The sequence below is a fragment of the Rhinoderma darwinii genome, chromosome 3, assembly GCF_050947455.1.
Source record: "Rhinoderma darwinii isolate aRhiDar2 chromosome 3, aRhiDar2.hap1, whole genome shotgun sequence".
NCBI lineage: Eukaryota > Metazoa > Chordata > Amphibia > Anura > Rhinodermatidae > Rhinoderma > Rhinoderma darwinii.
Window position 1 is genome coordinate 415,027,520 of NC_134689.1, and position 20,000 is coordinate 415,047,519.

Genomic DNA, 20,000 nt, shown 5'->3' on the forward strand with positions numbered 1-20,000 from the left:
GATGTTTGTAGACAAGCTCAAAGCGGCAAAATGAAAAAATATATATACATTTTCTTTATTCCCACTTTTTCTTAGTCCATGACTCATTTTACTTAGTAACTGCTTCCATATGGTCTAGCGGTTAGGATTCCTGGTTTTCACCCAGGTGGCCTGGGTTTGACTCCCGGTATGGGAAAGAACCTTTCACTAGTCTTGCACTTTCAAAGGTTGAGCGTTATAGGATAAAAGTGCTCTTTGTGGCCATCAATTCTAACTTATCTTTGTTTACCCATTCCTCCTCTTTTCACCAGATCCTATTTGAGCTTGAAACTCAAATAATTCCTATTGTTCCCTTCTCACTCCAAGTCAACAACCCCTTTATCCTGTCAGTTTGGCTAATTTTCCTTTTTTTAATGAACTAGTTTCGCCAATAAATAAGAAACCATCAGACTATTTCACCCAATCTGATTGGGACTTTGCTTTAATATTGTTTCTTTTTAGGCAAAATCCTATTTTGGATTTAAAGCTCAAATCATTCCCATCTCTTCTACTCACTCAAAAATGACAAGGAAATCAACAACACTTTCCTCATATATTAAAAACGTTTCGGCAGAAAAACCCGATTTCCTGCATGAATGGAGGAAGACAAAAACTCACTGAACAGTGACTCGTGTGAGGATCGAACTCACGACCTTCAGATTATGAGACTGACACGCTTCCTACTGCGCTAACGAGGCAACCACCAGATGTTTGTAGACAAGCTCAAAGCGGCAAAATGAAAAAATATATATAAATTTTCTTTATTCCCACTTTTTCTTAGTCCATGACTCATTTTACTTAGTAACTGCTTCCATATGGTCTAGCGGTTAGGATTCCTGGTTTTCACCCAGGTGGCCTGGGTTCGACTCCCGGTATGGGAAAGAACCTTTCACTAGTCTTGCACTTTCAAAGGTTGAGCGTTATAGGATAAAAGTGCTCTTTGTGGCCATCAATTCTAACTTATCTTTGTTTACCCATTCCTCCTCTTTTCACCAGATCCTATTTGAGCTTGAAACTCAAATAATTCCTATTGTTCCCTTCTCACTCCAAGTCAACAACCCCTTTATCCTGTCAGTTTGGCTAATTTTCCTTTTTTTAATGAACTAGTTTCGCCAATAAATAAGAAACCATCAGACTATTTCACCCAATCTGATTGGGACTTTGCTTTAATATTGTTTCTTTTTAGGCAAAATCCTATTTTGGATTTAAAGCTCAAATCATTCCCATCTCTTCTACTCACTCAAAAATGACAAGGAAATCAACAACACTTTCCTCATATATTAAAAACGTTTCGGCAGAAAAACCCGATTTCCTGCATGAATGGAGGAAGACAAAAACTCACTGAACAGTGACTCGTGTGAGGATCGAACTCACGACCTTCAGATTATGAGACTGACACGCTTCCTACTGCGCTAACGAGGCAACCACCAGATGTTTGTAGACAAGCTCAAAGCGGCAAAATGAAAAAATATATATAAATTTTCTTTATTCCCACTTTTTCTTAGTCCATGACTCATTTTACTTAGTAACTGCTTCCATATGGTCTAGCGGTTAGGATTCCTGGTTTTCACCCAGGTGGCCTGGGTTCGACTCCCGGTATGGGAAAGAACCTTTCACTAGTCTTGCACTTTCAAAGGTTGAGCGTTATAGGATAAAAGTGCTCTTTGTGGCCATAAATTCTAACTTATCTTTGTTTACCCATTCCTCCTCTTTTCACCAGATCCTATTTGAGCTTGAAACTCAAATAATTCCTATTGTTCCCTTCTCACTCCAAGTCAACAACCCCTTTATCCTGTCAGTTTGGCTAATTTTCCTTTTTTTAATGAACTAGTTTCGCCAATAAATAAGAAACCATCAGACTATTTCACCCAATCTGATTGGGACTTTGCTTTAATATTGTTTCTTTTTAGGCAAAATCCTATTTTGGATTTAAAGCTCAAATCATTCCCATCTCTTCTACTCACTCAAAAATGACAAGGAAATCAACAACACTTTCCTCATATATTAAAAACGTTTCGGCAGAAAAACCCGATTTCCTGCATGAATGGAGGAAGACAAAAACTCACTGAACAGTGCCTCGTGTGAGGATCAAACTCACGACCTTCAGATTATGAGACTGACACGCTTCCTACTGCGCTAACGAGGCAACCACCAGATGTTTGTAGACAAGCTCAAAGCGGCAAAATGAAAAAATATATATACATTTTCTTTATTCCCACTTTTTCTTAGTCCATGACTCATTTTACTTAGTAACTGCTTCCATATGGTCTAGCGCAGGGGTCAGGAACCTTTTTGGCTAAGAGAGCCGTAAATGCCACATATTTTGAAATATAATTCCGCGAGAGCCGTACAATATGTTTAAAGGGCCATTGACAGATCAATCGCTCCAATGTTCACTTAGTACAGCAAGGAATGCTCCTCCCTGCTGTATAAAGCCACAACTGGACTGAAACAATGGTAATTAGCAGTAAAAAAATTAAATAAATAACTTACATTGTGAGCTTGCGATGCATGACATCAGTCCAGCAGTCTGGCTTCTTCTTTTTCCTGCGCATGACTGGAAGCTGGCATTCTTCCCACCTGATGTTGAGAGAATGCCAGCTTTGAGGCATTCGCAGAAGAAAGAAGCTGGAATGTTGGACATGTCACACAACGCATTGTCAGTTATGTCAATTATCTATTTTATTATTTTACAGCGAATTATTGTTTAGGTCCAGCGGTGGCTTAGTGCAGCAGAGAGGAACACTCCTTTGTGTACTAAGTGACCGCTGGAGCAATTGTATCTGTCAGTGGCCCTTTTAAAAGTGTTGGTCTTACAGAAAATGAACAAAAAAAGAGAGGCTCAGACCCATCTGGGAGACCTCCAGAGCTGTAATAAAGCGCTCAGAACAGATTTTTGCCCTGATAGTGGTCCTTTAAATCAGTTTCTTATGCCCACAAGAGATTAATTTAAAGCCCCCAAGAGTGTAATATGGGTGGCAGATGTTTTTTAAGGCCATATTTTTATTTTTTTTGGGGGGGGGGGGGCTATATTATGGATTATGTGGGATTATTTTCAGGGGTGAAGTGGGAAGGGGGGGTTGGTGGGACACACTGTTTTACACAGCCCCTTTATTGATGCAGCTCACTGCTGCTGACCATGAGGCTGTGTAACAATTTCCATGTTATAATGTTCACCTTCAAAGCAGCAGCACAGCCAGGGGTTTCTGGAACGTCCAAGGGAGACACAAGGGAGGAGGCAGATGCCGCTTCACTAGGGGACGCAGGTGCGTGCTTGCAGACGGCGCGGCTATGCAGGGAGTTATGGGAAATGTAGTCCATGCTCCCTGCCGCTCACCACTGCCGCCAATGCTTATCAGGCCATCAAAGAACTACCGTATATGTCGGCGTATAAGACGACTGGGCGTATAAGACGACCCCCAACTTTTACCCTTAAAATATAGAATTTAAGATATACTCACCATTTCGTGCAGGAGCGCTTCACTATGGCCATCGGCGGCAGGACCCAGGACTCTCTGTCTCTTTGAACTCGCGCATGCGCAGATAGGCGAGGTACATGATGGGGTTAATTACTATTAATGTGAGGAACATGGAGGGTAAATTCATCGCACCTCGCGCCTCACATTAATAAGTGAATGAAAGCCGTGTTTATTTCATTTTTTTACAGCGTACACATCATAAATGATGCAAAAACATTGTTGTCCGCGCCATTACTGAATGTGTCGATTTTATGTATTATGTAAGACTTATTTTAATGTTTATTGTAAAAAAGGTGAAGGTGTATATTTTTTTAAAAATGTAACCATACTTTGTTTTTACTTTATTTTTAAACTTTAATGTACTGACATATATCAGATATGTGCCAGTACATTAGCCTGTGGACAGATAGCACACAGGCTGTTGTTAGGACATACTTGGGTATATCCTAACAACAAGAGATATGGTCAGACAGCCCTGGGGTCCGTCAATAGACCCTGGGCTGTCTGCCCATATATGGTATGGCCCTCGATCGCGTCACAGGAATTCCCTGTGATGCGATCCAGGGGCATCCCCCCTTCTCACTTTCCCCTGAATGCTGCAGTCAGCTGTGATCGCAGCATTCACGGGAATAACGGCGGAGATGAGAGGTTCTCTGATCTCCGGCGTTATAGAGCGGGGCTGCGGCTGTGTAATACAGCCATTGCCCCGCTCCTGACAGGAAGTGCGCGCGCGGTCAGCATGAGGAGATGCGGCCGGCGCTGCACTAATGAGCGGCAGTTCAGGCACTGAAGACAACATGGGGGTGCTTTGTAGCGCGCCCGCCATGTTCTGTCTTCAATGCCGCAGATCATTAGTGCAGCGCCGGCCGCATCACATGATGCTGACCCCGCGCGCATATGTCAGGACTCAGGAGCGGGGCTGTGGCTGAATTACACAGCCGCAGCCCCGCTCTCATAGTCATGTGTACTATACTGAGCTGTGCGGCTGCAACGTGCATCCCTCCCATAGACAGGTAGGAGCCCTGTCTGCGAGCCAGATACGGCCATCAAAAGAGCCATATCTGGCTCGCGAGCCATAGGTTCCCGACCCCTGGTCTAGCGGTTAGGATTCCTGGTTTTCACCCAGGTGGCCTGGGTTTGACTCCCGGTATGGGAAAGAACCTTTCACTAGTCTTGCACTTTCAAAGGTTGAGCGTTATAGGATAAAAGTGCTCTTTGTGGCCATCAATTCTAACTTATCTTTGTTTACCCATTCCTCCTCTTTTCACCAGATCCTATTTGAGCTTGAAACTCAAATAATTCCTATTGTTCCCTTCTCACTCCAAGTCAACAACCCCTTTATCCTGTCAGTTTGGCTAATTTTCCTTTTTTTAATGAACTAGTTTCGCCAATAAATAAGAAACCATCAGACTATTTCACCCAATCTGATTGGGACTTTGCTTTAATATTGTTTCTTTTTAGGCAAAATCCTATTTTGGATTTAAAGCTCAAATCATTCCCATCTCTTCTACTCACTCAAAAATGACAAGGAAATCAACAACACTTTCCTCATATATTAAAAACGTTTCGGCAGAAAAACCCGATTTCCTGCATGAATGGAGGAAGACAAAAACTCACTGAACAGTGACTCGTGTGAGGATCGAACTCACGACCTTCAGATTATGAGACTGACACGCTTCCTACTGCGCTAACGAGGCAACCACCAGATGTTTGTAGACAAGCTCAAAGCGGCAAAATGAAAAAATATATATACATTTTCTTTATTCCCACTTTTTCTTAGTCCATGACTCATTATACTTAATAACTGCTCCCATATGGTCTAGCGGTTAGGATTCCTGGTTTTCACCCATGTTGCCTGGGTTCGACTCCCGGTATGGGAAAAAACATTTTACTAGTCTTGCACTTTCAAAGGTTGAGCGTTATAGGATAAAAGTGCTCTTTGTGGCCATAAATTCTAACTTATCTTTGTTTACCCATTCCTCCTCTTTTCACCAGATCCTATTTGAGCTTGAAAACTCAAATAATTCCTATTGTTCCCTTCTCACTCCAAGTCAACAACCCCTTTATCCTGTCAGTTTGGCTAATTTTCCTTTTTTTAATGAACTAGTTTCGCCAATAAATAAGAAACCATCAGACTATTTCACCCAATCTGATTGGGACTTTGCTTTAATATTGTTTCTTTTTAGGCAAAATCCTATTTTGGATTTAAAGCTCAAATCATTCCCATCTCTTCTACTCACTCAAAAATGACAAGGAAATCAACAACACTTTCCTCATATATTAAAAACGTTTCGGCAGAAAAACCCGATTTCCTGCATGAATGGAGGAAGACAAAAACTCACTGAACAGTGCCTCGTGTGAGGATCGAACTCACGACCTTCAGATTATGAGACTGACACGTTTCCTACTGGGCTAACGAGGCAACCACCAGATGTTTGTAGACAAGCTCAAAGCGGCAAAATGAAAAAATATATATAAATTTTCTTTATTCCCACTTTTTCTTAGTCCATGACTCATTTTACTTAATAACTGCTTCCATATGGTCTAGCGGTTAGGATTCCTGATTTTCACCCAGGTGGCCTGGGTTCGACTCCCGGTATGGGAAATAACCTTTTACTAGTCTTGCATTTTCAAAGGTTGAGCGTTATAGGATAAAAGTGCTCTTTGTGGCCATAAATTCTAACTTATCTTTGTTTACCCATTCCTCCTCTTTTCACCAGATCCTATTTGAGCTTGAAAACTCAAATAATTCCTATTGTTCCCTTCTCACTCCAAGTCAACAACCCCTTTATCCTGTCAGTTTGGCTAATTTTCCTTTTTTTAATGAACTAGTTTCGCCAATAAATAAGAAACCATCAGACTATTTCACCCAATCTGATTGGGACTTTGCTTTAATATTGTTTCTTTTTAGGCAAGATCCTATTTTGGATTTAAAGCTCAAATCATTCCCATCTCTTCTACTCACTCAAAAATGACAAGGAAATCAACAACACTTTCCTCATATATTAAAAACGTTTCGGCAGAAAAACCCGATTTCCTGCATGAATGGAGGAAGACAAAAACTCACTGAACAGTGCCTCGTGTGAGGATCGAACTCACGACCTTCAGATTATTAGACTGACACGCTTCCTACTGCGCTAACGAGGCAACCACCAGATGTTTGTAGACAAGCTCAAAGCGGCAAAATGAAAAAATATATATAAATTTTCTTTATTCCCACTTTTTCTTAGTCCATGACTCATTTTACTTAATAACTGCTTCCATATCGTCTAGCGGTTAGGATTCCTGGTTTTCACCCAGGTGGCCTGTGTTCGACTCCCGGTATGGGAAATAACCTTTTACTAGTCTTGCATTTTCAAAGGTTGAGCGTTATAGGATAAAAGTGCTCTTTGTGGCCATAAATTCTAACTTATCTTTGTTTACATATTCCTCCTCTTTTCACCAGATCCTATTTGAGCTTGAAAACTCAAATAATTCCTATTGTTCCCTTCTCACTCCAAGTCAACAACCCCTTTATCCTGTCAGTTTGGCTAATTTTCCTTTTTATAATGAACTAGTTTCGCCAATAAATAAGAAACCATCAGACTATTTCACCCAATCTGATTGGGACTTTGCTTTAATATTGTTTCTTTTTAGGCAAGATCCTATTTTGGATTTAAAGCTCAAATCATTCCCATCTCTTCTACTCACTCAAAAATGACAAGGAAATCAACAACACTTTCCTCATATATTAAAAAACGTTTCGGCAGAAAACCCCGATTTCCTGCATGAATGGAGGAAGACAAAAACTCACTGAACAGTGCCTCGTGTGAGGATCGAACTCACGACCTTCAGATTATTAGACTGACACGCTTTCTACTGCGCTAACGAGGCAACCACCAGATGTTTGTAGACAAGCTCAAAGCGGCAAAATGAAAAAATATATATAAATTTTCTTTATTCCCACTTTTTCTTAGTCCATGACTCATTTTACTTAATAACTGCTTCCATATGGTCTAGCGGTTAGGATTCCTGGTTTTCACCCAGGTGGCCTGTGTTCGACTCCCGGTATGGGAAATAACCTTTTACTAGTCTTGCATTTTCAAAGGTTGAGCGTTATAGGATAAAAGTGCTCTTTGTGGCCATAAATTCTAACTTATCTTTGTTTACCCATTCCTCCTCTTTTCACCAGATCCTATTTGAGCTTGAAAACTCAAATAATTCCTATTGTTCCCTTCTCACTCCAAGTCAACAACCCCTTTATCCTGTCAGTTTGGCTAATTTTCCTTTTTATAATGAACTAGTTTCGCCAATAAATAAGAAACCATCAGACTATTTCACCCAATCTGATTGGGACTTTGCTTTAATATTGTTTCTTTTTAGGCAAGATCCTATTTTGGATTTAAAGCTCAAATCATTCCCATCTCTTCTACTCACTCAAAAATGACAAGGAAATCAACAACACTTTCCTCATATATTAAAAACGTTTCGGCAGAAAAACCAGATTTCCTGCATGAATGGAGGAAGACAAAAACTCACTGAACAGTGCCTCGTGTGAGGACCGAACTCACGACCTTCAGATTATGAGACTGACACGCTTCCTACTGCGCTAACGAGGCAACCACCAGATGTTTGGAGACAATCTCAAAGCGGCAAAATGAAAAAATATATATACATTTTCTTTATTCCCACTTTTTCTTAGTCCATGACTCATTATACTTAATAACTGCTCCCATATGGTCTAGCGGTTAGGATTCCTGGTTTTCACCCATGTTGCCTGGGTTCGACTCCCGGTATGGGAAAAAACATTTTACTAGTCTTGCACTTTCAAAGGTTGAGCGTTATAGGATAAAAGTGCTCTTTGTGGCCATAAATTCTAACTTATCTTTGTTTACCCATTCCTCCTCTTTTCACCAGATCCTATTTGAGCTTGAAAACTCAAATAATTCCTATTGTTCCCTTCTCACTCCAAGTCAACAACCCCTTTATCCTGTCAGTTTGGCTAATTTTCCTTTTTTTAATGAACTAGTTTCGCCAATAAATAAGAAACCATCAGACTATTTCACCCAATCTGATTGGGACTTTGCTTTAATATTGTTTCTTTTTAGGCAAAATCCTATTTTGGATTTAAAGCTCAAATCATTCCCATCTCTTCTACTCACTCAAAAATGACAAGGAAATCAACAACACTTTCCTCATAATGCATCAGAATTTAAATGCATCTGCTTGAAAAACATACGGTTATACCACCCAAAATAGTTACTAGTTCACATTTCCCATATGTCTACTTTAGATTGGCATCGTTTTTTGAACATTCTTTTATTTTTCTTGGACGTTACAAGGCTTAGAACATAAACAGCAATTTCTCATATTCTTAAGAAAATTTCAAAAGCCTTTTTTTGAAGGTACCAGTTCAGTTCTGAAGTGGATTTGAGGGGCCTATGTATTAGAAACCCCCATAAAACACCCCATTTTAAAAACTAGACCCCTCAAAGAATTCAAAACAGCATATAGAAAGTTTTTTAACCCTTCAGGCATTTCACAGGATTTAAAGCAAAGTGGAAATGAAATTTGCAAATTTCATTTTTTCTGCTGAATTTCAATTTTATTCAATTTTTTTCGGTAACAGAGAAGGTTTTACCAGAGAAATACTACAAAATATGTATTATCCAGATTCTGCAGTTTTTAGAAATGTCCCACATGTGCCTCTAGTGCGCTCGTGGACTAAAACACAAGCCCCAGAAGCAAAGAAGCACCTAGTGCATTTTGAGGCCTCTTTTTTATTAGAATATATTTTAGGCAGAATGCCAGGTTTGAAGAGGTGTTGAGGTATCAAAACAATGGAAACCCACCAGAAGTGACCCCATTTTGGAAATTACACCCCTCAAGGAATTCATTTATGGTTTTTGTTATTATTTTGACCGCACAGTTTTTTCACAGCACCTATTTGAATTGGGCTGTGAAATGAAAAAAATGATATTTTTTCCAATAAGATGTAATTTTTGATCAAAATTTCTTATTTTCACAGGGAACAACATACCCCATTTTGTTGCCCAATTTGTCCTTAGTGCGGCAATACTCCATTTGTGGTGATAAACTGCCGTTTGGGCCCATGGGAGGTCTCAGAAGGAAAGGAGCGCTTTGTGTTGGTTGGAGTCCAGATTTTGCTGGATTGGTTTTCGGGTGCCATGTTGCATTTGCAGAGCCCCAGAGGTATCAAAGCAATGGAAACCCACCAGAAGTGACCCCATTTTGGAAACTACACCCCTCAAGGAATTCATTTATGGTTTTTGTTATCATTTTGACCGCACAGTTTTTTCACAGCACCTATTTGTATTGGGCTGTGAAATGAAAAAAATTATATTTTTTCCAATAAGATGTCATTTTTGATCAAAATTTCTCATTTTCACAGGGAGCAACATACCCCATTTTGTTGCCCAATTTGTCCTTAGTACGGCAATACCCCATTTGTGGTGATAAACTGCCGTTTGGGCCCATGGGAGGGCTCAGAAGGAAAGGAGCGCTATGTGTTGGTTGGAGTCCAGATTTTGCTGGATTGGTTTTCGGGTGCCATGTCGCATTTGCAGAGCCCCAGAGGTATCAAAGCAATGGAAACCCACCAGAAGTGACCGCATTTTGGAAACTACACCCCTCAAGGAATTCATTTATGGTTTTTGTTATCATTTTGACCGCACAGTTTTTTCACAGCACCTATTTGAATTTGGCTGTGAAATGAAAAAAATGATATTTTTTCCAATAAGATGTCATTTTTGATCAAAATTTCTTATTTTCACAAGGAACAACATACCCCATTTTGTTGCCCAATTTGTCCTTAGTGCGGCAATACCCCATTTGTGGTGATAAACTGCCGTTTGGGTCCATGGGAGGGCTCAGAAGGAAAGGACCACCATTTGGCCTACTGGAGCTTTTCTGGTGCTAAGTCATGTGTGCAGAAGCCCCTGAGGTACCAGTACAGTTGAAACCCCCGAGAAGTGACCACATTTTAAAAACTACACCCCTTAAGACATTCATCTAGAGGTGTAGTGAGCATTTTGACCCCACAGGTATTGTGTAAAAGATAATGCGCAGCAGATGGTGCAGTGTGAGATTTGCAATTTTATATATATATATGCCATTTCAGTGTCCAATATATTGTGCCCAGCATGCGCCACCGGAGATATACACCCCTTAAATTGTAATGTGGGTTCTCCTGGGTACGGTAATACCCTACATGTGGCTGTTATCAGCTGCCTGGGCATACGGCAGGGCTCAGAAGGGAAAGATGAGGGGGGTAAGCTGTGCGGAGTGCATCAGGGTAAATTAAAAATCAAGGGATGTATGATACATTTTAAAACAATCTTTTATACAGAGCCCTGCTTTTTCGGGACACGTTTCACATTGGTATATTGTGTTCTTCCTTATCCCCCTCTTATAGCAGACTCTGCACCTCTTTTGACTCTTTCCCTTTCCACCGGTTTGGGGAACTTCTCCTGGAAAGTGTTGCCCTGGTACGATGCGTGTGGCCTCGCTTCCAGAAGTACTGGGTGCCCCCCCTTCCTGGTCCCTAAAGATTAGATCTTGAAATTCCAGGAAAGTTCCCCTCTGGCCTGCACATCGACGTAGCACGTACGCATTGTACAAAGCCATCTGTATGATGTGCCCGGCCAGCTTCTTATACCACACCGCATGGCGCTGTAGGGCTTCAGGACTTGATTTGACAAGTCCATCCCTCCCATGTACCTATTGTAGTCCAGGATGCAGTCTGGTTTGGGGGTGGCCTTTCCTTCATATATCCTAAATCTGTAGGTATACCCTGATGCACTCTCGCACAGCTTATACATCTTCACGCCATACCTTGCCCTCTTACCCGGCAGGTACTCGCGGAATTGAACCCTCCCTTTAAAATGTAACAGGGACTCATCAATAGAAAAACACTTCTCGGGGTTGTATGCTTGGGAAAACCGGGCACTGAAACGGTCTAATAGGGGTCTCCGTTTATACAAACAGTCAAAACTGGGGTCATCTCAAGGTGGGCACGGCTCATTATCAGTATAATGTAAGAAGCAAAGTATTGCCTCATTTATTTATTTTTTTAGGTTCCAGTTCAGTTCTGAAGTTGCTTTGAGGGGCCCATATATTAGAAACCCCTATCAAACACCCCATTTTAGAAACTAGACCCCTCAAAGTATTCACAACAGCATTTATAAAGTTTATGAACCCTTTAGGTGTTTCACAGAAATTTAGAGCAAAGTAGAGGTGAAATTTACTTTTTTTTTTTGTCAGAAAATCCTCTTTATACCATTTTTTTTATAACACAAAAGGTTTTATCAGAGAAACGCAACTTAATACGTATTGCCCAGATTCTGCAGTTTAGAGAAATATCCCACATGTGGCCCTAGTGCGGTAATGGACTGAAGCACCGGCTTCCGAAGCAAAGGCGCACCTAGTGGATTTTGAGGCCTCTTTTTTATTAGGCACCATGTCCGGTTTGAAGAGGTCTTGTGGTGCCAAAACATTGGAAACCCCCCAAAAGTGACCCCAATTTGGAAACTAGACCCCTTAAGGAATCCACTGTAGTTTTCTTGGGGTGCATGCAGCTTTTTGATCAGTTTTTATTCTATTTTTAGGTGGCGTGGTGACTAAAAAACAGCAATTCTACTATTGTTTTTTTATTCTTTTTTTTTTACTGCGTGCACCGTGCGCTATAAATGACATATTCACTTTAATCTGCGGGGCGATACGATTACGGCGATACCAGATGTTTATAGTTTTTTTTTATGTCTTATGGCGTTTGCACAATAAAATACGTTTTATAAACAATCATTCACTTTTTGTGTTACCTTATTCTAAGAGCCAGAACGTTTTTATTTTTCAATCAATAAAGCCGTGCAAGGACTTATTTTTTGCGTAACGAACTGTAGTTTCGATCAGCACCATTTTTCGGTACATGCGACTTTTTGATCTCTTTTTATTCCATTTTTTGGGAGGTGAAGTGACCAAACAATTGTGATTGTGGTACGGTTTATTAATATTTTTTTTTACGGCGTTCACCGTGCGGGATAAATAACAAAATAATTTTGTAGTTCAGGCCGTTACGCACGCGGCGATACCAATTATGTATAGTTTATTTGTTTGTTTATATATTTTTATTAATAATAAATGAGTGATAAGTGAAAAAGTGGGACTTTTACTTTTATTACTTTTAAAACTTTTATTTTCTTATTTTTACACATCTTTTTTGTAACTTTTTTTTACTTTATTACTTTGTCCCACTAGGGGACATGAGGGCAGGAGGCCCTGATCGCTATTCTAATACACTGCACTACATGCGTAGTGCAGTGTATTAGAACTGTCAGCTACTCACTGACAGCAAGCATAGTGGGTCCTGACGTGGGTCCTGACGATCGCTATTGAACGCGGCTTCTGAGGGGTTAATCGGCGGGGGAGCTCCGCGATCGGTCCCGGCACATTGAGCAGTGATAGTCTGCTGTCGAAAACAGCAGCTATCACAGCTCAGGAACGCGCCCCGCGCGAACGGCGCCGTGTTTACTCAATGACCTACTAATAGGTCACTGAGCGCGAACGCTACAGTTAGCATGACCTAATAGTAGGTCATGGAGCGTTAAGGGGTTAAAAACGTTTCGGCAGAAAAACCAGATTTCCTGCATGAATGGAGGAAGACAAAAACTCACTGAACAGTGCCTCGTGTGAGGATCGAACTCACGACCTTCAGATTATTAGACTGACACGCTTCCTACTGCGCTAACGAGGCAACCACCAGATGTTTGTAGACAAGCTCAAAGCGGCAAAATGAAAAAATATATATAAATTTTCTTTATTCCCACTTTTTCTTAGTCCATGACTCATTACACTAAATAACTGCTCCCATATGGTCTAGCGGTTAGGATTCCTGGTTTTCACCCAGGTGGCCTGGGTTCGACTCCCAGTATGGCAAATAACCTTTTACTAGTCTTGCATTTTCAAAGGTTGAGCGTTATAGGATAAAAGTGCTCTTTGTGGCCATAAATTCTAACTTATCTTTGTTTACCCATTCCTCCTCTTTTCACCAGATCCTATTTGAGCTTGAAAACTCAAATAATTCCTATTGTTCCCTTCTCACTCCAAGTCAACAACCCCTTTATCCTGTCAGTTTGGCTAATTTTCCTTTTTTTAATGAACTAGTTTCGCCAATAAATAGGAAACCATCAGACTATTTCACCCAATCTGATTGGGACTTTGCTTTAATATTGTTTCTTTTTAGGCAAGATCCTATTTTGGATTTAAAGCTCAAATCATTCCCATCTCTTCTACTCACTCAAAAATGACAAGGAAATCAACAACACTTTCCTCATATATTAAAAACGTTTCGGCAGAAAAACCCGATTTCCTGCATGAATGGAGGAAGACAAAAACTCACTGAAAAGTGCCTCTTGTGAGGATCGAACTCACGACCTTTGGATTATGAGACTGACACGCTTCCTACTGCGCTAACGAGGCAACCACCAGATGTTTGTAGACAAGCTCAAAGCGGCAAAATGAAAAAATATATATACATTTTCTTTATTCCCACTTTTTCTTAGGCCATGACTCATTATACTTAATAACTGCTCCCATATGGTCTAGCGGTTAGGATTCCTGGTTTTCACCCAGGTTGCCTGGGTTCGACTCCCGGTATGGGAAAGAACCTTTCACTAGTCTTGCACTTTCAAAGGTTGAGCGTTATAGGATAAAAGTGCTCTTTGTGGCCATAAATTCTAACTTATCTTTGTTTACCCATTCCTCCTCTTTTCACCAGATCCTATTTGAGCTTGAAACTCAAATAATTCCTATTGTTCCCTTCTCACTCCAAGTCAACAACCCCTTTATCCTGTCAGTTTGGCTAATTTTCCTTTTTTTAATGAACTAGTTTCGCCAATAAATAAGAAACCATCAGACTATTTCACCCAATCTGATTGGGACTTTGCTTTAATATTGTTTCTTTTTAGGCAAAATCCTATTTTGGATTTAAAGCTCAAATCATTCCCATCTCTTCTACTCACTCAAAAATGACAAGGAAATCAACAACACTTTCCTCATATATTAAAAACGTTTCGGCAGAAAAACCCGATTTCCTGCATGAACGGAGGAAGACAAAAACTCACTGAACAGTGCCTCGCGTGAGGATCGAACTCACGACCTTCAGATTATGAGACTGACACGCTGCCTACTGCGCTAACGAGGCAACCACCAGATGTTTGTAGACAAGCTCAAAGCGGCAAAATGAAAAAATATATATAAATTTTCTTTATTCCCACTTTTTCTTAGTCCATGACTCATTTTACTTAATAACTGCTTCCATATGGTCTAGCGGTTAGGATTCCTGGTTTTCACCCAGGTGGCCTGTGTTCGACTCCCGGTATGGGAAATAACCTTTTACTAGTCTTGCATTTTCAAAGGTTGAGCGTTATAGGATAAAAGTGCTCTTTGTGGCCATAAATTCTAACTTATCTTTGTTTACCCATTCCTCCTCTTTTCACCAGATCCTATTTGAGCTTGAAAACTCAAATAATTCCTATTGTTCCCTTCTCACTCCAAGTCAACAACCCCTTTATCCTGTCAGTTTGGCTAATTTTCCTTTTTTTAATGAACTAGTTTCGCCAATAAATAAGAAACCATCAGACTATTTCACCCAATCTGATTGGGACTTTGCTTTAATATTGTTTCTTTTTAGGCAAAATCCTATTTTGGATTTAAAGCTCAAATCATTCCCATCTCTTCTACTCACTCAAAAATGACAAGGAAATCAACAACACTTTCCTCATATATTAAAAACGTTTCGGCAGAAAAACCCGATTTCCTGCATGAATGGAGGAAGACAAAAACTCACTGAACAGTGCCTCGTGTGAGGATCGAACTCACGACCTTCAGATTATGAGACTGACACGCTTCCTACTGTGCTAAAGAGGCAACCACCAGATGTTTGTAAACAAGCTCAAAGCGGCAAAATGAAAAAATATATATACATTTTCTTTATTCCCACTTTTTCTTAGGCCATGACTCATTATACTTAATAACTGCTCCCATATGGTCTAGCGGTTAGGATTCCTGGTTTTCACCCAGGTGGCCCGGGTTCGACTCCTGGTATGGGAAAAAACCTTTTACTAGTCTTGCACTTTCAAAGGTTGAGCGTTATAGGATAAAAGTGCTCTTTGTGGCCATAAATTCTAACTTATCTTTGTTTACCTATTCCTCCTCTTTTCACCAGATCCTATTTGAGCTTGAAACTCAAATAATTCCTATTGTTCCCTTCTCACTCCAAGTCAACAACCCCTTTATCCTGTCAGTTTGGCTAATTTTCCTTTTTTTAATGAACTAGTTTCGCCAATAAACAAGAAACCATCAGACTATTTCACCCAATCTGATTGGGACTTTGCTTTAATATTGTTTATTTTTAGGCAAGATCCTATTTTGGATTTAAAGCTCAAATCATTCCCATCTCTTCTACTCACTCAAAAATGACAAGGAAATCAACAACACTTTCCTCATATATTAAAAACGTTTCGGCAGAAAAACCCGATTTCCTGCATGAATGGAGGAAGACAAAAACTCACTGAACAGTGCCTCGTGTGAGGATCGAACTCACGACCTTCAGATTATGAGACTGACACGCTGCCTACTGCGCTAACGAGGCAACCACCAGATGTTTGTAGACAAGCTCAAAGCGGCAAAATGAAAAAATATATATAAATTTTCTTTATTCCCACTTTTTCTTAGTCCATGACTCATTTTACTTAATAACTGCTTCCATATGGTCTAGCGGTTAGGATTCCTGGTTTTCACCCAGGTGGCCTGGGTTCGACTCCCAGTATGGGAAATAACCTTTTACTAGTCTTGCATTTTCAAAGGTTGAGCGTTATAGGATAAAAGTGCTCTTTGTGGCCATAAATTCTAACTTATCTTTGTTTACCCATTCCTCCTCTTTGTGGCCATAAATTCTAACTTATCTTTGTTTACCCATTCCTCCTCTTTTCACCAGATCCTATTTGAGCTTGAAACTCAAATAATTCCTATTGTTCCCTTCTCACTCCAAGTCAACAACCCCTTTATCCTGTCAGTTTGGCTAATTTTCCTTTTTTTAATGAACTAGTTTCGCCAATAAATAAGAAACCATCAGACTATTTCACCCAATCTGATTGGGACTTTGCTTTAATATTGTTTCTTTTTAGGCAAAATCCTATTTTGGATTTAAAGCTCAAATCATTCCCATCTCTTCTACTCACTCAAAAATGACAAGGAAATCAACAACACTTTCCTCATATATTAAAAACGTTTCGGCAGAAAAACCCAATTTCCTGCATGAACGGAGGAAGACAAAAACTCACTGAACAGTGCCTCGCGTGAGGATCGAACTCACGACCTTCAGATTATGAGACTGACACGCTGCCTACTGCGCTAACGAGGCAACCACCAGATGTTTGTAGACAAGCTCAAAGCGGCAAAATGAAAAAATATATATAAATTTTCTTTATTCCCACTTTTTCTTAGTCCATGACTCATTTTACTTAATAACTGCTTCCATATGGTCTAGCGGTTGGGATTCCTGGTTTTCACCCAGGTGGCCTGGGTTCGACTCCTGGTATGGGAAAGAACCTTTCACTAGTCTTGCACTTTCAAAGGTTGAGCGTTATAGGATAAAAGTGCTCTTTGTGGCCATAAATTCTAACTTATCTTTGTTTACCCATTCCTCCTCTTTTCACCAGATCCTATTTGAGCTTGAAACTCAAATAATTCCTATTGTTCCCTTCTCACTCCAAGTCAACAACCCCTTTATCCTGTCAGTTTGGCTAATTTTCCTTTTTTTAATGAACTAGTTTCGCCAATAAATAAGAAACCATCAGACTATTTCACCCAATCTGATTGGGACTTTGCTTTAATATTGTTTCTTTTTAGGCAAAATCCTATTTTGGATTTAAAGCTCAAATCATTCCCATCTCTTGTACTCACTCAAAAATGACAAGGAAATCAACAACACTTTCCTCATATATTAAAAACGTTTCGGCAGAAAAACCCGATTTCCTGCATGAACGGAGGAAGACAAAAACTCACTGAACAGTGCCTCGCGTGAGGATCGAACTCACGACCTTCAGATTATGAGACTGACACGCTGCCTACTGCGCTAACGAGGCAACCACCAGATGTTTGTAGACAAGCTCAAAGCGGCAAAATGAAAAAATATATATAAATTTTCTTTATTCCCACTTTTTCTTAGTCCATGACTCATTTTACTTAGTAACTGCTTCCATATGGTCTAGCGGTTAGGATTCCTGGTTTTCACCCAGGTGGCCCGGGTTCGACTCCCGGTATGGGAAAAAACCTTTTACTAGTCTTGCACTTTCAAAGGTTGAGCGTTATAGGATAAAAGTGCTCTTTGTGGCCATAAATTCTAACTTATCTTTGTTTACCTATTCCTCCTCTTTTCACCAGATCCTATTTGAGCTTGAAACTCAAATAATTCCTATTGTTCCCTTCTCACTCCAAGTCAACAACCCCTTTATCCTGTCAGTTTGGCTAATTTTCCTTTTTTTAATGAACTAGTTTCGCCAATAAACAAGAAACCATCAGACTATTTCACCCAATCTGATTGGGACTTTGCTTTAATATTGTTTATTTTTAGGCAAGATCCTATTTTGGATTTAAAGCTCAAATCATTCCCATCTCTTCTACTCACTCAAAAATGACAAGGAAATCAACAACACTTTCCTCATATATTAAAAACGTTTCGGCAGAAAAACCCGATTTCCTGCATGAATGGAGGAAGACAAAAACTCACTGAACAGTGCCTCGTGTGAGGATCGAACTCACGACCTTCAGATTATGAGACTGACACGCTGCCTACTGCGCTAACGAGGCAACCACCAGATGTTTGTAGACAAGCTCAAAGCGGCAAAATGAAAAAATATATATAAATTTTCTTTATTCCCACTTTTTCTTAGTCCATGACTCATTTTACTTAATAACTGCTTCCATATGGTCTAGCGGTTGGGATTCCTGGTTTTCACCCAGGTGGCCTGGGTTCGACTCCTGGTATGGGAAAGAACCTTTCACTAGTCTTGCACTTTCAAAGGTTGAGCGTTATAGGATACAAGTGCTCTTTGTGGCCATAAATTCTAACTTATCTTTGTTTACCCATTCCTCCTCTTTTCACCAGATCCTATTTGAGCTTGAAACTCAAATAATTCCTATTGTTCCCTTCTCACTCCAAGTCAACAACCCCTTTATCCTGTCAGTTTGGCTAATTTTCCTTTTTTTAATGAACTAGTTTCGCCAATAAATAAGAAACCATCAGACTATTTCACCCAATCTGATTGGGACTTTGCTTTAATATTGTTTCTTTTTAGGCAAAATCCTATTTTGGATTTAAAGCTCAAATCATTCCCATCTCTTCTACTCACTCAAAAATGACAAGGAAATCAACAACACTTTCCTCATATATTAAAAACGTTTCGGCAGAAAAACCCGATTTCCTGCATGAACGGAGGAAGACAAAAACTCACTGAACAGTGCCTCGCGTGAGGATCGAACTCACGACCTTCAGATTATGAGACTGACACGCTGCCTACTGCGCTAACGAGGCAACCACCAGATGTTTGTAAACAAGCTCAAAGCGGCAAAATGAAAAAATATATATACATTTTCTTTATTCCCACTTTTTCTTAGGCCATGACTCATTATACTTAATAACTGCTCCCATATGGTCTAGCGGTTAGGATTCCTGGTTTTCACCCAGGTGGCCCGGGTTCGACTCCCGGTATGGGAAAAACCTTTTACTAGTCTTGCACTTTCAAAGGTTGAGCGTTATAGGATAAAAGTGCTCTTTGTGGCCATAAATTCTAACTTATCTTTGTTTACCCATTCCTCCTCTTTTCACCAGATCCTATTTGAGCTTGAAACTCAAATAATTCCTATTGTTCCCTTCTCACTCCAAGTCAAAAACCCCTTTATCCTGTCAGTTTGGCTAATTTTCCTTTTTTTAATGAACTAGTTTCGCCAATAAATAAGAAACCATCAGACTATTTCACCCAATCTGATTGGGACTTTGCTTTAATATTGTTTATTTTTAGGCAAGATCCTATTTTGGATTTAAAGCTCAAATCATTCCCATCTCTTCTACTCACTCAAAAATGACAAGGAAATCAACAACACTTTCCTCATATATTAAAAACGTTTCGGCAGAAAAACCAGATTTCCTGCATGAATGGAGGAAGACAAAAACTCACTGAACAGTGCCTCGTGTGAGGATCGAACTCACGACCTTCAGATTATGAGACTGACACGCTTCCTACTGCGCTAACGAGGCAACCACCAGATGTTTGTAGACAAGCTCAAAGCGACAAAATGAAAAAATATATATACATTTTCTTTATTCCCACTTTTTCTTAGTCCATGACTCATTATACTTAATAACTGCTCCCATATGGTCTAGCGGTTAGGATTCCTGGTTTTCACCCAGGTGGCCTGGGTTTGACTCCTGGTATGGGAAAGAAC

General features: G+C 40.0%; 10 non-coding genes across 10 annotated transcripts; 7 read left to right on the forward strand and 3 right to left on the reverse strand.

Annotated features, from left to right (window-relative positions):
• The first annotated feature begins 827 nt into the window (after positions 1-827).
• Positions 828-899, forward strand: TRNAE-UUC (transfer RNA glutamic acid (anticodon UUC)). Its single transcript has one exon. It is a non-coding gene; the product is annotated as a tRNA-Glu (tRNA).
• A 652-nt stretch (positions 900-1,551) lies between these two features.
• On the forward strand, positions 1,552-1,623 carry TRNAE-UUC (transfer RNA glutamic acid (anticodon UUC)). Its single transcript has one exon. It is a non-coding gene; the product is annotated as a tRNA-Glu (tRNA).
• Positions 1,624-14,084: 12,461 nt separating this feature from the next.
• Positions 14,085-14,156, forward strand: TRNAE-UUC (transfer RNA glutamic acid (anticodon UUC)). Its single transcript has one exon. It is a non-coding gene; the product is annotated as a tRNA-Glu (tRNA).
• Positions 14,157-15,533: 1,377 nt separating this feature from the next.
• TRNAE-UUC (transfer RNA glutamic acid (anticodon UUC)) lies at positions 15,534-15,605 on the forward strand. Its single transcript has one exon. It is a non-coding gene; the product is annotated as a tRNA-Glu (tRNA).
• A 468-nt stretch (positions 15,606-16,073) lies between these two features.
• TRNAM-CAU (transfer RNA methionine (anticodon CAU)) lies at positions 16,074-16,146 on the reverse strand. The gene has a single exon. It is a non-coding gene; the product is annotated as a tRNA-Met (tRNA).
• A 111-nt stretch (positions 16,147-16,257) lies between these two features.
• TRNAE-UUC (transfer RNA glutamic acid (anticodon UUC)) lies at positions 16,258-16,329 on the forward strand. The gene has a single exon. It is a non-coding gene; the product is annotated as a tRNA-Glu (tRNA).
• A 1,423-nt stretch (positions 16,330-17,752) lies between these two features.
• Positions 17,753-17,824, forward strand: TRNAE-UUC (transfer RNA glutamic acid (anticodon UUC)). Its single transcript has one exon. It is a non-coding gene; the product is annotated as a tRNA-Glu (tRNA).
• Positions 17,825-18,292: 468 nt separating this feature from the next.
• Positions 18,293-18,365, reverse strand: TRNAM-CAU (transfer RNA methionine (anticodon CAU)). Its single transcript has one exon. It is a non-coding gene; the product is annotated as a tRNA-Met (tRNA).
• An 835-nt stretch (positions 18,366-19,200) lies between these two features.
• TRNAE-UUC (transfer RNA glutamic acid (anticodon UUC)) lies at positions 19,201-19,272 on the forward strand. The gene has a single exon. It is a non-coding gene; the product is annotated as a tRNA-Glu (tRNA).
• Positions 19,273-19,739: 467 nt separating this feature from the next.
• Positions 19,740-19,812, reverse strand: TRNAM-CAU (transfer RNA methionine (anticodon CAU)). The gene has a single exon. It is a non-coding gene; the product is annotated as a tRNA-Met (tRNA).
• Positions 19,813-20,000: the final 188 nt, after the last annotated feature.